Source organism: Elaeis guineensis, chromosome 8 (genome assembly GCF_000442705.2).
Source record: "Elaeis guineensis isolate ETL-2024a chromosome 8, EG11, whole genome shotgun sequence".
NCBI classification, from domain to species: Eukaryota; Viridiplantae; Streptophyta; class Magnoliopsida; order Arecales; family Arecaceae; genus Elaeis; species Elaeis guineensis.
In genome coordinates, this window is record NC_026000.2 from 64,185,546 (window position 1) to 64,202,052 (window position 16,507).

Genomic DNA, 16,507 nt, shown 5'->3' on the forward strand with positions numbered 1-16,507 from the left:
GGTCTTCCCCTTTGCTCATGTCAGGACGAGGTTCTCCTCCTGTTCCTGACAGGGCTGTGGGGGCACATATGGGCATTGCAAGGCCTCTCCCCCCATCCGGTCTAAAAGAATCGGGCCTTCGACTTTGCTCAAGTTAGGGCGAGGTTCTCCTCCTGTCCCTAACAGGGCTGTGGGGGCACATATGGGCGTTGCAAGGCCTCTCCCCCCATCCGGTCTAAAAGAACTGGGCCTTCGACTTTGCTCAAGTTAGGGCGAGGTTCTCCTCCTGTCCCTAACAGGGCTGTGGGGGCACATATGGGCGTTGCAAGGCCTCTCCCCCATCCGGTCTAAAAGAACCGGGCCTTCGACTTTGCTCAAGTTAGGGCGAGGTTCTCCTCCTGTCCCTAACAGGGCTGTGGGGGCACATATGGGCGTTGCAAGGCCTCTCCCCCCATCCGGTCTAAAAGAACCGGGCCTTCGACTTTGTTCAAGTTAGGGCGAGGTTCTCCTCCTGTCCCTAACAGGGCTGTGGGGGCACATATGGGCGTTGCAAGGCCTCTCCCCCCATCCGGTCTAAAAGAACCAGGCCTTCGACTTTGCTCAAGTTAGGGCGAGGTTCTCCTCCTATCCCTAACAGGGCTGTGGGGGCACATATGGGCGTTGCAAGGCCTCTCCCCCCATCCGGTCTAAAAGAACCGGGCCTTCGACTTTGCTCAAGTTAGGGCGAGGTTCTCCTCCTGTCCCTAACAGGGCTGTGGGGGCACATATGGGCGTTGCAAGGCCTCTCCCCCCATCCGGTCTAAAAGAACCGGGCCTTCGACTTTTATAAGGTTGCCCTCTCATTTTTGATACCGTCTGCATGAATTGCCCTAAGATAAATGGGCACGCATTTTTTTGATCAGGACGAAATTACTGGTAGTACATCCGTAAGTTTTCTGAGCTCCACGGTCGCGGGAGGTCAGCTCCCCCGAGTTCCCTGAGATAATAAGTTTCAGGTCGGACTACTTCCTTGACCTCATATGGTCCCTCCCAGTTTGGGGCGAGCTTCCCCTGGCCCTGAGGTTGTGAGACAGCAGCTCGTCGGAGCACTAGATCCCCTGCTTTGAATGCCTTGTTCTTCACTCGGGCGTTGTAATATCGGGCAACTTTCTGTCTATAGGCTGCCATTCGAACCTGAGCAATCTCCCGCCTTTCTTCCAGTAGGTCGAGGTTGGCTCTGAGACTTTGTGCATTTCGGGGTTCGTCGAATGCCACGATTCGTGCCGACGGGAGTTTAAGCTCGATCGGGATGACGGCTTCCGTACCAAAGGCTAGAGCAAAGGGAGTCTCTCCTGTAGGCAACCTCTGGGTGGTCCGATAAGCCCATAGCACATGATAAAGTTCGTCCGCCCAAGTCCCTTTTGCTCTTTCGAGCCTGGTCTTAATCCCCTGCAAAAGGGTTCTGTTTGTTACCTCGGCTTCGCCGTTCGCCTGGGGATGGGCCACTGATGTGAATTTGTGGGAAATGTTTAGGTCTTCACAGAATTCAGCAAATCTGGCTCCCGCGAACTGCCGTCCATTATCAGTGATGAGGGTTCTAGGCAAACCGAACCTGCACACGATCGATTTCCAGACGAAATCCTGCACTTTCGCTTCTGTGATTTTGGCTAGTGGCTCGGCCTCGACCCATTTGGTGAAGTAGTCGATCGCTACAAGGAGGAATTTCCTTTGACCAGACGCCATGGGAAAGGGGCCAAGAATATCCATTCCCCATTGCGCAAAAGGCCATGGGGCGCTCAAGGGTGTAAGCTCAGTAGCAGGTTGTCTCTGGACGTTGGCGTACCTCTGGCATCGATCACACTTTTTGACATATTCAATTGAATCTTGGTGCATTGTTGGCCAGTAATATCCTTGGTGGAGTAGCTTGTGGGATAGAGACCTGGCACCTAAATGGCTTCCGCAAGCTCCCTCGTGCACTTCCCATAGAGCGTAGTCAACTTCTGAGGATCGGAGGCATCTCAAGAGAGGCAAGGAGTACGATCTTTTGTATAATTTGCCCTCATAAAGGATGTACCGGGAGGCTTGATTTCGGAGTTTTCGGGCTTCTTTCGCATCCTGGGGGAGAATCCCATCTCTAAGATAAGTTATTAGTGGGTCGACCCAGCTGGGCTCGTGGTCGATCTCCATTACGAGTCGCGGTTCTTCCGTACTTGGTTGTTTTAAAACTTCAAAGAGGACGCCCTTTGGCAATTCGGCCGGAACCAATGTCGCCAGTTTGGAGAGAAGATCGGCTCTAATGTTCTCCGACCTCAGAATTTGCCTGATGTCGAAATTATCAAAGGCAGGGATGAACTCCTTCACCTTTTCGAGATATTTGGCCATACTGTCCTCCCGTGCTTCAAAGCTCCCGCTGACCTGCCCCACCACAAGTTGGGAGTCGCTGTGCACCCGGAGTTGGCCTATTCCAAGCTCCTTAGCGATCCTCAATCCTGCGATCAGAGCTTCATACTCCGCTCCATTGTTTGTTGCGGGGAATTCGAAACGCAGAGCGTACTCCGCAACGACTCCCTCCGGGCTGGTCAAGATCAGGCCTGCACCCGCGCCTGCCATGTTGGACGATCCGTCCACATGGAGGGTCCAACAGTTATCGGACGAACTGGCTTCTTCGTCGGGGGAGTTCGGTTGAGTCCTCAGGTCGTCAATTTTGTTTTGCTCAGGTTCAGCCTCCTCGGGGATGGTGCATTCTACTATGAAATCCGCCAACACTTGGGCTTTTATCGCCGGTCTAGGCTTGTAGTTGATGTCGAATTCTGTGAGCTCGATGGCCCATTTTGCCATTCTTCCGGAGATATCAGCTCGGTGTAAAACCGCCTTGATCGGTTGGTCGGTGAGTAACGTCACCGTGTGCCCTTGAAAATAAGGTCGGAGTCTCCGAGCTGCAATCAACAAGGCGTAGGTCAGTTTTTCTAATTTAGTATACCTGGTCTCGGCGTCCCTCAACACGCGACTAATGTAGTAGACCGGTCGCTGGACTTTCATTTCCTCCTTAACAAGGATGGCTGCAAGGGCTGTGGGAGAGACTGCCAGGTACAAAAATAATTCCTCTTTGGGCTCGGGGTTTGCCAGCAGTGGGGGTGAGCCAAGATAGCTTTTCAATTCTTCGAATGCCTGTTGGCATTCAGGGGTCCAACAAAAGTTTTTCGGCTGCTTGAGAGTTTGAAAGAAGGGCAGACATCGCTCGACCGACCTTGCGACAAAGCGATTGAGAGCCGCAATTCTTCTTGTGAGGCACTGAACCTCTTTGATCGACCTTGGGGCAATCATATTTTGGATGGCGCGGATTTTCTCCGGATTGGCCTCGATCCCGCACCCTGATACCATGAAGCCCAGGAACTTTCCCGAGGTTACCCCAAAGGCGCATTTGGTCGGGTTCAGCTTCATTCTATACTTTCGAAGAGCGCTAAAGGTTTCTTTAAGGTCGGCGACATGATTCCCGGAAGACCTGCTTTTCACGAGCATATCGTCCACATAAACTTCCATATTTCGGCCGATCTGCTCCTTGAAGATTTTATTCACCAGTCGTTGATAGGTCGAGCCCGCATTTTTGAGGCCGAACGGCGTAACCCTGTAGTAGTAAAGGCCGCGATTAGTGATAAAAGCAGTCTTTTCTTTATCTTTCGATGCCATCCTAATCTGGTTATAGCCGGAGAATGCGTCCATGAAAGTGAGAAGCTCGTGGCCCGAGGTAGCGTCCACCAGTTGGTCGATCCTGGGAAGGGGGTAGCTGTCCTTTGGGCAAGCTTTATTCAGCTTTTTGAAGTCGATACACATCCTCCACTTGCCGTTTGCTTTCTTGACCAAGACAACATTGGAGATCCATTCTGGATAATTGACCTCCTTGATGAATCCGACCTTGAGAAGTTTATCCACTTCCTCGGCTATCGCCTTCTGCCTCTCTGGGGCATGACTCCGGATTTTTTCTTTTGTTGGCCGATATTTAGGGTCGACCGCCAGATGATGTTCCATGACTTCTGTCTCAATCCCCGGCATATCCGTCGGGACACATGCGAAAACATCAGCATTCCTTCGGAGAAAGTCCACGAGATGCGCCCGCACCTCCTCCTCCAGGTTGGAGCCAATCAACACCACATGCTCCGCATTCCCATCATTCAAAGGAATTGATATTAGATCCTCGATCGGGCCGCCCTCTCTTCAGTGAGGTCATCGCGCGCATCCAACCTGTCGACCGGACAGAGGTCCGCTTGATCGCTTCTTTGCAGGGCAATATTGTAGCAGTGCCTGGCCAGCGCTTGGTCTCCCCGAACTTCTCCAATCCCTTTGTCAGTGGGGAACTTCAACTTCAGATGATAGGTTGAAACAACGGCTCTGAGGGCATTGAGGTCGGGTCGGCCAAGAATTGCATTGTAGGCAGAAGGCGCCTTTACCACCAGGAAATTCACCAGGGCTTTGGACTGCTTTGGATGCTGACCCGCGGTCACAGTCAGAGCTATCGTTCCTTCCGTTGGAACGGCATCACCAGTAAACCCTATCAAGGGGGAGCACATCGGCCTTAGATGACCGCCAAGAGCGGCCATTCTCGAAAAGGCACTGTAGAATAAGATGTCGGCTGAACTTCCGTTGTCGACGAGAATGCGACGGATGTCATAATCTGCTATATTCAAGGAAACTACGATCGCGTCGTTATGAGGGAATTGGACTCCCTGGGCATCCTCTTCAGTGAAGGCTATGGGCTCTTCAACTTTTTGCCGCTTGAGGGGGCAGCTGATGTGCTGGTTGCCTCCGGCCGGGATTCTCCCGAGATGACGTTGACGGAATCCGGCGAAGGCTGGTCATCCGGCCACCTTTTATCATCAATCATAGCCGGAGGTAGTTGTGCGGAAACCTCGCGGGAGGGCATCGGATGGAAAAAAGAGGATTGGGTGCCGGAAAAGATGGCCGGAGGCGGGTCCGTTGAGCGCTCCTTCAAGAACAAGGGTGCTGCGAAGACACAGGGGCCCTCCTTCTAGCGCCAATCCTGTTGGTGCAAAAATCCACCTGCGCCGGAGAAGCTGGAGTTGAGGAAGCCGCGGTCGCCGCTGGGACCTGCAAGGGAAGTCTAAACTGGAGGTGGGGTTGCTCCGGCAAGACCCTCCGACGCTCAAGTCAGTTCTCTGCCTCAACAAGAATGGAGTGCTCGGATGAAGAATTTAGCAGAGTTTTGAGATAAGGCAAAAGAGCTTAAAAAATAACGTATCTGAGTCCCCCCTTTTATAGGTGGGGGAGGCAATGGACTGATGGCGACGTGTGTAACCGCCTGGTAGTGGGCCGCCCATGGTCAGGAGAATTGATTGTGAAAGATAATGGAGCAGACACGTGGCCATCGTCATATCCCGCCACATAGGGCCTGTAGCAGGTAGTGGGGCGACGTCCGTTACTGCTAGTTGTCAGCGAGTAGTGGGATCGTGCAGCACCTACCGCGGGGAGCGGAGCAGCATCATAGCTGTTGACACAACTTGTCAGAGAGTAGTGGGATCGTGCAGCACCTGTCGCAGGGGGAGGTGGAGCCACGTGGAATCCGCTATAGGAAGTGGAACAGGATCATGGCAGTTATTGTTATCTGCCAAGGGACACAGATCTGTTGATCAAGGCTCGGCAGTGGTCGGAGTTCGGCCTTTGCGGGAATCCGAGAGGAGTCTGCCTGCGGCTGTAGTCGTTGGCGTCAGGGATGAGGTTCGGCTCCCTTAAGGCTCGGCTCCTCCAGCAATTGGTACCGAGAGCGGAGCCCGGGCGGAGCTGCAACTGCTGTCGATGGTGGAGCCCGACTCCCGTAGGAGTCCGGGCGGAGCTGCACTTGCTGATGGTGGTGGAGTCCGGCTCCCGTAGGAGTCCGGGCGGAGCTGCGCTGCAAACAAAGTCAAGGGTGAAGTCCGGCTCTGATAGGAGTCCGGATTGAGCTTACCAGCAGTTGATACTGAGAGCGCAGCCCGGCTCCCGTGGGAGTCCGGGCGGAGCTGTTCTGATGAAGGCGACGGAGTCCGGCTCCCGTAGGAGTCCGGGCGGAGCTGTGCTGATGGCGGCGGAGCCCGACTCCCGTAGGAGTCCGGGCGGAGCTGCGCTGCAAACAAAGTCAAGGGTGAAGTCCGGCTCTGATAGGAGTCCGGATTGAGCTTACCAGCAGTTGATACTGAGAGCGCAGCCCGGCTCCCGTGGGAGTCCGGGCGGAGCTGTTCTGATGAAGGCGGCGGAGTCCGGCTCCCGTAGGAGTCCGGGCGGAGCTGTGCTGATGGCGGCGGAGCCCGGCTCCCATAGGAGTCCGGGCGGAGCTGTTCTGCTGTTGATGGAGGAGCCCGGCTCCCGTAGGAGTCCGGGCGGAGCCGTTCTGCTGTTGAATTCGGCTGCGGGTATTTTATACCCAACAATATCAATCTCTATAGCAAGTCTTGTAGATAGCACAATAAATTCACTATAGCTTTTGACATACTCTATTGATTTAGTATGAACTAAGTACCATTAGCTTCATTATGTGTCAAGACAGTATTAAATCAATCTCCATAGCAAGCCTTGTGGATAGCAAAATAAACCTACTATGGTTCTTGATATAATACTAGCTTAGCATGAAGGAAGACATGGGTAGTGTTCTTAACACTTCGCCATTAAGACTTAATATAAATTAAATGAGGGTCTTAGGTCTTATGCACATCCTAAACATAACATCATATGTAATTTACAATTCTAACTACCAATAAGTATAAGCATATAAAGAAAATCTAATGGTTATGATCCTTTTGAAAAATCATCCAAGCCACAAGATGATTTATGGGTTTAACCCTAGGTGCATCCTAGATTGAACCATGTCATGGTCAATCTTAATATGCCTCAGCTCTCCAAATCACTGGTACATCAGTCTTCATCTCCATGAAGACTATCATGAATAATAGATCTTTATTTAAAAATAAAAAAAAATAATTTTTATCTATTTTTAAATAATTTTTTTCTATAATTTTATATCAACATGTAAAAAAATCTCAATCAACGATTGAGAACATACAAAAGAAAGGTTTAGATGATAAGACAATGCATCAAAGGCACCCAACCCCTATTGCAACTCTTACAGATGTATTTATATAAACAACTAATAAAGAAGCATTCATACATACATTCATCACATAGATGTACCATAATCCATAACCACTCAACATGTATTTTTATAATAATTATAAAATATTATAATAAACTACTCATATTATTTTAATTGTGATATCATTCATACACATGTCAATTAAGATGTTCAAATATAAGGGCATAAGACCCATCTAGGATTTTTTATTCGGGTTCAACACTTGACCCAATTCTAATTTTAAGCCAATCATTTGTTATCTATTTGAGTTAAGTTGACCAATTCTTAGGTTAAGCTAAAATAATTAGGTAAGCATAGATTCGATCAACCATAACTCAAACTCTAATCGAATTAGGTAAATGACAATTTGATTAACCTAAATTAAATATGATTTCTAATCAAATTAGAACAATGAATTTGATTTAATCTATAATCATTAATTCTAATCATATTAGAATAATAAATTATAGTTAAACAAATCCATCGGCAAAAATTCTAATCTATGTCTGATGCTTCCTTTCTATGATCAAATTTTTTTGGCTCCATACATACCTCGGGCAACAACCAAGATGGTTAACCCACAATGGTGAGTGCCCAATAATATGGTGGTCGGCCCTTGGATCTTAGGTAGATACATCAAATACAAGAACCCTAAGTCTTGACAATATACATCAATGTATCATTCCAAGACTTTGCACATCACATGCACTGGATTTAAAATTCCATCAAAAAATAGATCATGGGATCTAATCTTAAACTTGTCTCACAAGTCTAAAATCTATAGAATTTTATATCCAAGATTTGAATATGGATTGATAACACTTTATCATTAACAAAAATACATCAAGAACATCAAGTAAACATCAATCAGAAAATCTGATTTTGACATAGTTTGAACTGGATCTAACCCATATCACAATAATAATATGAAATTTGATTGAATTAATCAAGGATGGCTCTAATACCACTATTGGGTTCTAGTAACGCAATAGAATATGAATTTCAAAAATTTTTATATGCAATCAACAATTGAAAATAAAGTTTAACAATTAAACTAGACTATCAAAACACAAAAGCCGTAGGAACACCTTAATGATTACAATCAAACAATATTAGCATGTAAAATAAGAAGAGATCAAAGCCATATACCATCATGAAGACCATAATCTGATAATTTTGAGATCCCCATAAGACTCCAAAGTAGAAGCCCTCCAATGGTGATCCACGCGGGACTAATCATGGCCCTTTCCAATTCGATGTAGTGCTGTAGCCTCCTTCGCAAGTTTGCTGTCGATCGTCCTTCACAAGAATGGATTGCACCATCGCTTGTATGCCTTTGAGACCTCCATTAGGACCACTCTGGGAACCTTTCCTCAAATGATCTCACCACACAAAAATCAAATTTAATGTTCAACATTTGACCAACTTGATTTTAAGACAAGCATCTCATGCTTTCCTTTTTCTTCCTCTCTTCCTTTCTATTTTTCTCTTTTTTTTTTATCTTTTTTCAGACTTGTTTTCATCATTTTCTTCTCATTTCCATGCCTACTCTCAGCCAAAATTGGCACCTAAAACCAGGTGTAGCACCCCCTATTTATAGGAAAGAAGGGGCGACACCATGGGATGCCAACTCTTGGCATCCTACATTCATTACACAGTAAAAATAAATTTTAGTGTGTAATCCAAATGAATATGGCATGAAATAAGAGATGGTTTACTAGCAAAAGGACTCTTCCTCTACTTGAAAAAATTAATGCACCATCATATGGTGCGTGGGATTAGGGGAACGCATGAAAACTAAGAGTCCATGACATTAAGGACTCTTCCATATTCAATGCATATATGAAAGGGTATCCTAATTTATTTTGGTGTGTAAGTTTCTTCCAAGAGAAGGACTTTTCCTTCTCATCTGCATCCACAATCCCAAGAGCCATCACATGACATGAGGAATAAAAGGGACGAGTGAAACTTGGAAAGAAATTTAAGAGAAGTAAAGGAGGACTCCTCTTGTCCAATGCCAAAATTAAATGGGTGTGACTTAATTTTGTGCATGTGATATTGGCATGGAGGAGGTTAATTTTATATGAAACTCTTTCATAAAAATTAGATAAGCCACCTATTTAAATATAAATTCAAATCCAATCATATTAGGTCAAGGCAACAAGTCAAGGGTTAGCACAAACACCTTTGTACTGAACCCAATTGAAAACTTGGATTAATTCATGTGCTAGCAATTTAATTAACCTATTGGATTTACAATAAATCCAAATAGATTGGATCAAGTCCAAATTTCTATTATGTATGACCCATTGGATTTCAAATCTAGCCAGTAGTAGACCCAAACTCATGAAATAATCCTAATCCGATTAGATTAGGTCAGCTTAAGAGTTTCAATCAACTAGGACTCTTCCTAACTGATTTTCAAATTAAACTCTTTTAATTTTGATGAGTCCACAAGTCAAATTGATATTTAACAACGTGTCATGACTATCCAAAAGATTTAAAATTTGATAGAAATATCAAAATTATCTTTTTGTGATGAGTTATCGTGCAATTCAATCCTTCGATCACACAACATCCTGAAAAGGCCATGGATATAGAATTATGTCAAGCTCAAATACTTATCTATATGTATCTCGATCTGATGATGATGACTCAGTTGATGAATCAGTAGAAATATTTTTTACTGTTCATCCCTGCTCTGGCCAGAGACTCTTAAAGTCATCATCCTATGAGATCACATAGGATATTCTCTCCTCCTATAAGGAGTGATCAATTTCTTGTTGACCACTCACAACCTTCATGCATACTTCACCATACCTAGAATATCCCATACATATCTCAAAGTGGCATGCTAGAGAATAAACCAAAGTAAAGATCTATATACACAAGGTATCATGGTGATCTCAGGTGAAAAGATCACTTGCACCACTTTCACTAGAGAATCATCTGTCAATATGCTATAAGACTCCATCAGATATTCTTCTTGTAGATCAGTTCAGTGAACTCATTCTCTAATGAGCACCTACATCTTTGTACTAGTGTCACTACATAAGTGATTGTGAGATCAACCATCCTCTCTATCGAGCATACATAGGATGTACCAGTCTTTTCGGTATCATCGATCTTTGACTCGATGATCTAATGACTAAAAATATTTTAGATTGAGGCTATCAAGATTTTAGATCTCACTGGCATGATCTCATTATGGCCCTAAAATCATTGTCCTAATCTATAGAGTTTATCATAATCATAAAAATATGATGCAGTAAATGATAAAACACAATACCTCATAAATAAAATAACTAATGTCATACAAATGAGTAAAAAAAAATAAAAAAAAGTTCCTTCACATATCTATGCGATTAGCTTGTAGGATACTATTCTTTCAGAAGGATCCTATAAATATAAATGACTGTGAGTATATTTCTTATTTTGTATATGAATAAAATTTTTTTAATCGAGAATAACATTCTTTACATTACAAAGAACAAAGATTTTGCTATTATCATTATTCTCCATAAAGGACTTGAAAAAAGGTACCTCTCATCTTAGGGATGAAAATCTATAGAGATAGATCTAAAAGGCTACTTGGGTTATACCAGTCTAACGCACATAGAGTGTTTATGAGTAGAATTTATTCTATCATGTATACCATGTATGAGATCGGATATGGTATACTTACTAGGGTAGTCAATAGATATCTACAAGATCCAGATGAGAATCACTGGAAGGTCATTCTTAAGTATTTGAAAAATCTAGGATCGGTGGTTCAGTTATGCAGAATTTGACTTAAAACTTGTAGAGTAAGACTTCAATTTTTAGTTGGATATAATAATAGTAAGAACATATTAGAATACATCCTTATTCTAAATAATAGAGCAATCTGCTGGAAAGGTTTCAAGCAGAGCAATATAGCCAAATTTAAATTGTGAGGTAGAATGCATTACAGTATTTGATACTTGCAAGGAAGCTATATAATTGTATAGATTCACTGGCAAGCTAGGAGTGGCACCCTTGGATGATGGTCCTGCTATATTATACAGCACCAGAGCTATAGCTTATGCCAAGGAGTCGAAGTCCTATTAGCTTACCAAGTATTTTGCATCGCTACCACTTGATCGCTGTCGTAGGCGGTCAAGAATAAAAACCAACTCAAACTATATAGATAGGATGAGTAGGGATCATTTCCATGAGGATCTAGGATGATTATCTCTTTTTTTTTATGAAAAAAATTAAAAAAAATTGATTGTAGAAGGATTAACAAGAAATAGAATAGTAAGAAATTAAAAAGTATAAATTAAATTATAAAAAAAAATAATTTAGAGAAATAACCCAGAAATTCTAAATCCACCATGCAAAGATATTTATTTTTTTTCTTTTTTTATATTATAATATTTAATTCTTATAATTATAGTATTAGTATAGTTTATCTCTAAGGGATATGAACTGTATCAGTAGATTACAGCTCGTTCTATTGGAGTATAAACTATCTAAACTCAATTACAAGATATAAAATTTAATCTAGCATATCATGATCTATCTTTTCTAAGCACGTACCGTATCCAGAGATCATGGCACGTCAAGAGAAGGTATAGGCCATATAGGCTGGATAAATATCTCAAAAAAAAAGTAAAAATATATGAAATAAAAACAAAATTTTATTGCATAAAAATTAAATATAAAAAAAAAAATAAAAATCCATTTATAGGCTTCATCATATTCTGGATTGAAGGAATTTAGCCTCACATCAAACTCTCTAGCTCCATAATCTCCCAAAAATTGATCCCTAAAGCTCTTTGAACTTTTTTTATTTTTTTTTCTTTTTTCTTTAATTTATTCTTCTCTTCAAGCTTATTCTCAGACCTCCTATTTATAGATAATTTTTTCATATTTTTTTGATCACAAAAGGAGTCCTAAAACCCTTAGAAAATGTATTGATCTCCTAGAAATATTCCTGACCGTTGGATCTGGATTGGACCGCTCAGATCAGCCAAAAAAATATCCTTTTACTCCTTATCAGGGTCAAATTCGATTCTGACTATCCAATCACACTTTATATGAGATCTAGGCCATTGATCAGCACTTTTGATCTTCTATTCAAAGTCGGGAATGGATGCTGACCGTTGGATCTGGTCGGGATGAATATCAGTCGTTGGATTGTGCAAAAGAGGCTTCCACTACCCGTAGTTCACGCCTGTAGATCACGTATTATTTTTGGTGGGCCGCACCCTAGCTCTGTGGACCGATCGATTGGTCCACCATGCATCAGAGGTCTTTTTTAAGCTTTTTTAAGGTATTTTGGCTTCATTTTTGCTTCGATTTTTATCTGAAAAATTAGAAAAAATATGTATTAAATTTTTTAATTTTTTTTATTTTATATTTAAATTATCAATTAAATTAACATCATATTTTTCATAAATACATCTAATTTTATATTTTTTAAAAAATTATTTATTTTTAAAAAAAATTAATAAATTCATAAATTAGGTTTTTAAGAAGATGTTAACATCATAAATTATCAAAAATACCTACAATAAATATAAAAATATATCACTTATCATACTCTCTAACTTGAACTTTGCTCGTCCTCGAGTAAAGAAAGAATTTAGATTTAAGTATCATTTAACTTAAAGTCTCAAATTTTACCAAATAATTTTAAAAAGGCCACTGATATACAGGAGAGCGTGAGTGAGGTATGTCATTGGAGTATTAATACTAATCAATATAAGAGTTAAACTAAGAATACTAAATTTTTTTTGAACTTTTTCTAAATTATTTTACCTTTATCTCTAAATCATTAACCTTCTTATAGATAAGTACATTGTTACTTCATCCTTCATTTATTGAACTCTTTTTTTTTTAATATTATACTGCTATTAAGTATCTTGACCCCTTAAGCTTTCTGTTTGATCATGTAGCGAGTTTTCAACCAATGACTTTCAAATCAGATGGCTTTAGGGTACTAGATATAGAATACCCTCGGACCTACTTACTAGAATCAGACAGGCTATGAGTTAAAACTAGCATTACAACAAAGTTTCTTTGCCCTTCATACCTTTTGACGCGAAACTCAATACTTGCTTAGGCAAAGAGGCTCGGTTACTCAGCATGAAGTACTTGGAAATTTTTTTAAAAAAATTTATGAGAAACATATAGTTACCCTACACAAGTCCATAAGAAGTAAACTCTTCTTTGATGCTAGTAGAAAAATTTAAAAATACTCAAAGAAAACTGTTTAAGTTCTAAACTTAACTTCTTATTGAGTTTTCTTAATACTTGATTCCTTGATATCTCATAAACTCTCTAGTCTATACATCAATTTTCTTTTAAAAATGCTTGGTTTAACTCAATTCTTAAATGTAATCTAGTGCTTAAATGCTAAATACTAACTTACTTGAGGACTTTTAAAATTTTTATTTTTATTCTTCCCCCCCAACTTAATCGACATTGTCCTCAATGGAGTAGAAAAAATGAAGGGTGCATAAAAAGAGAAAGAAAAAGGAGAGATGTCACCAAATTCAGAAGCTTTTTTCAAAATTGGTGCTTCCCCCATCTTAGACAATATTGTCTTCAAATCTATACAAAGCAACCCTTGATTAATCTGAACATAATGCAAAAGAAAGTAAAAGCAAAAACTAAAAATTGGATTGCCTCTCAGAAAGTGTTAAGTTTTAAGTCTTCAGCCAGACTGAATCTGGGATACAGAATCAATTAGAATAAATAGGCTCATGGAGAACCATGGCCTCCTCCTCAATTTTAGTAGGCAATTCCAAAAATAATTTCAATCATTGTTTATTTACTTTAAAAGTAGCACCATTGCTTGGGTTTTTGATTTCTACAGCTCCATGAGAAAAAATCTCTTTTACAATATAGGGCCCTGTCCATCTAGATCTAAGTTTTTCAAAAAATAAATATAGCCTAGAGTTATATAAAAAAACTTTTTGACCAGATGAAAATAATTTTCTAAGGATTGCTCGATCATGAAACACCTTAGTTCGTTCTTTGTATATCTTAACATTATCGTATGCCTCATTCCTAATTTTCTCAAGTTCATCAATTTGTAACTTCCTATATTGTCCAGCCTTATCTAGATCCATGTTTAACTTTTTGATGGTCCACATAGCCCTTTGTTCAAGCTCTACTAGCAAGTGACATGCTTGACCAAATACAAGCCTGTAAGGAGACATTCCTAAATTGGTTTTGAAGGCAGTGCGATATACCCAAAGAGCATCTACTAGCTTTAATGACCAATCTTTTCTATTGGTGCTTACAGTCTTCTCTAGGATTTGTTTGATTTGATGATTTGAAACTTCAACTTGTCCACTAGTCTGGGGGTGATAGGGTGTAGTCAATTTATGGGTAATGTTGTATTTCTTCATCAGGATTGCAAAGGTTCGATTATAAAAATATGTTCCCTGATCACTTATAATGGCTCTAGGGATTCTAAAATGAGAGAGAATATTTTCTTTTAAAAATTTGATAATAATTTTGCTATTATTCGATCTACACAGCATAGCTTCTACCCATTTGGACACATAATCGATAGCCACTAAGATATATTCATTTTCGAAAGAGTTTGGAAGTGGTCCTATGAAATTGATTCTCCATACATCAAAAATCTCAACAACTAAGATCGGATTTAATGGCATCATATCTCTTTTTGTGATCCATCCTACATGTTGACATCTAGTGCAGCTTTTATAGTACTCATGTGCATCTTTAAACAAATTGGACCAGTAAAATCCATCTTGAAGAACTTTTGCAGCAATTTTTTTGGCTCCAAAGTGGCCACCATAGGCTTGGTCATGACAAAAAGACAAGATACTGTTGATCTCATGGTCCGGGATATATCTTTTAATGATTTGATCAGGACATTGTTGAAACAGATATGGATCATCCCAAATAAAATACTTTACTTGGGCAAAGAATTTATGTTTGTCCTGAGTGTTCTAATAAGAAAGAATCCTACCAGTGGCCAAGTAATTGATAATATCAGCATACCATGGTTCTTTGATCACGGATATGAGTTGTTCATCAAGAAAAGACTCTTCTATTGATGGTTCATTAGAGGGTGCATTAATCAATTGGGATAGGTGATCAGCCACTACATTTTTGGTTCCTTTCTTATCCCTGATTTCTAGGTCAAATTCTTAAAGAAGTAAAATCCATCGGATCAAACGTGCTTTTGCATCTTTCTTTGTCAAGAGATGTCTAATGGCTGAGTGATCAGTGTATACAATGACATGTGACCCAACCAAATAAGATCTAAATTTTTTTAGGGCAAAGACAATAGCCAAAAACTCTTTTTCAGTAGTTGAATAGTTAAGCTGCACATCATTAAGGATTCTACTAGCATAATAAATAACTCATGGTAGTTTATCAATTCTTTATCCTAAAATAGTTCCGATGGCATGATCAGATACATCACACATAAATTCAAAGGGTTGAGTCCAATCAGGTGGATGAATGATCGGTGCAGATGTTAGTGCCTTTTTAAGATGCTCAAAAGACTCGAGGCACTCAGAAGTGAAATTAAATTTGATGTCTTTAGCAAAAAGATTGGTCAGTGGTCGAGCTATTTTGCTAAAATTTTTGATGAACCACTTATAGAAGCCAACATGTCCTAAGAATGAGCAAATTTCTTTGATTGATTTGGGTGGTGACAGATTTGCAATCAAATCTACTTTAGCTTTATCGACTTCAATTCCCTTCTTTGAGATAACATAGCCAAGTACTACACCTTCTTTGACCATAAATTGATATTTTTCTCAATTAAGCACTAAGTGTTTCTCCTTACACCTTTCTAAGACCAATCTTAAGTGATGTAGGCACTCAGAGAAGGTAAAGCCAAAGATGGAAAAATCGTTTATGAATATTTCTAGAAATCTCTCAATTATATGAGAAAAGATACTGACCATGCACCTTTGACAAGTAGATGGAGCATTACATAAATCAAAGGGCATACATCTATAGGCAAAAATTTCAAATGGACAGGTAAATGTGGTCTTCTCTTGGTCCTCTGGTGCTATAGAAATCTGATTATAGCCAGAATATCCATCAAGAAAATAATAGAACTCATGTCCAGCTAACCTTTCCAACATTTGATCAATGAATGGTAGGGAAAAATGATCCTTTCTTGTGGCTGTTGTGATCCAGGTGGTGTGCCCAAGGCCCAGGGGATCAAGGCTAAGGCCAAGGTCCATCATTCATGAGGGCTTCATGGAGGCTCTAGGGCTAGTTGGGCCCTAGGTTGAAAGGCTGTGGGCCTTTCGGGTTCTTGAGGACTAGGTTATGTGGGCCTCAAAGGACCAACTCTTTATGGGCCAGGTCTGGGCCCAGGATAGGTAAGATTAATTCGAGTTATGGGTGTACATGAGCTTGGGTTAACCTAATCTCCCATAGAGTTGGTCAAGGGAGTTTTGGTTTTGG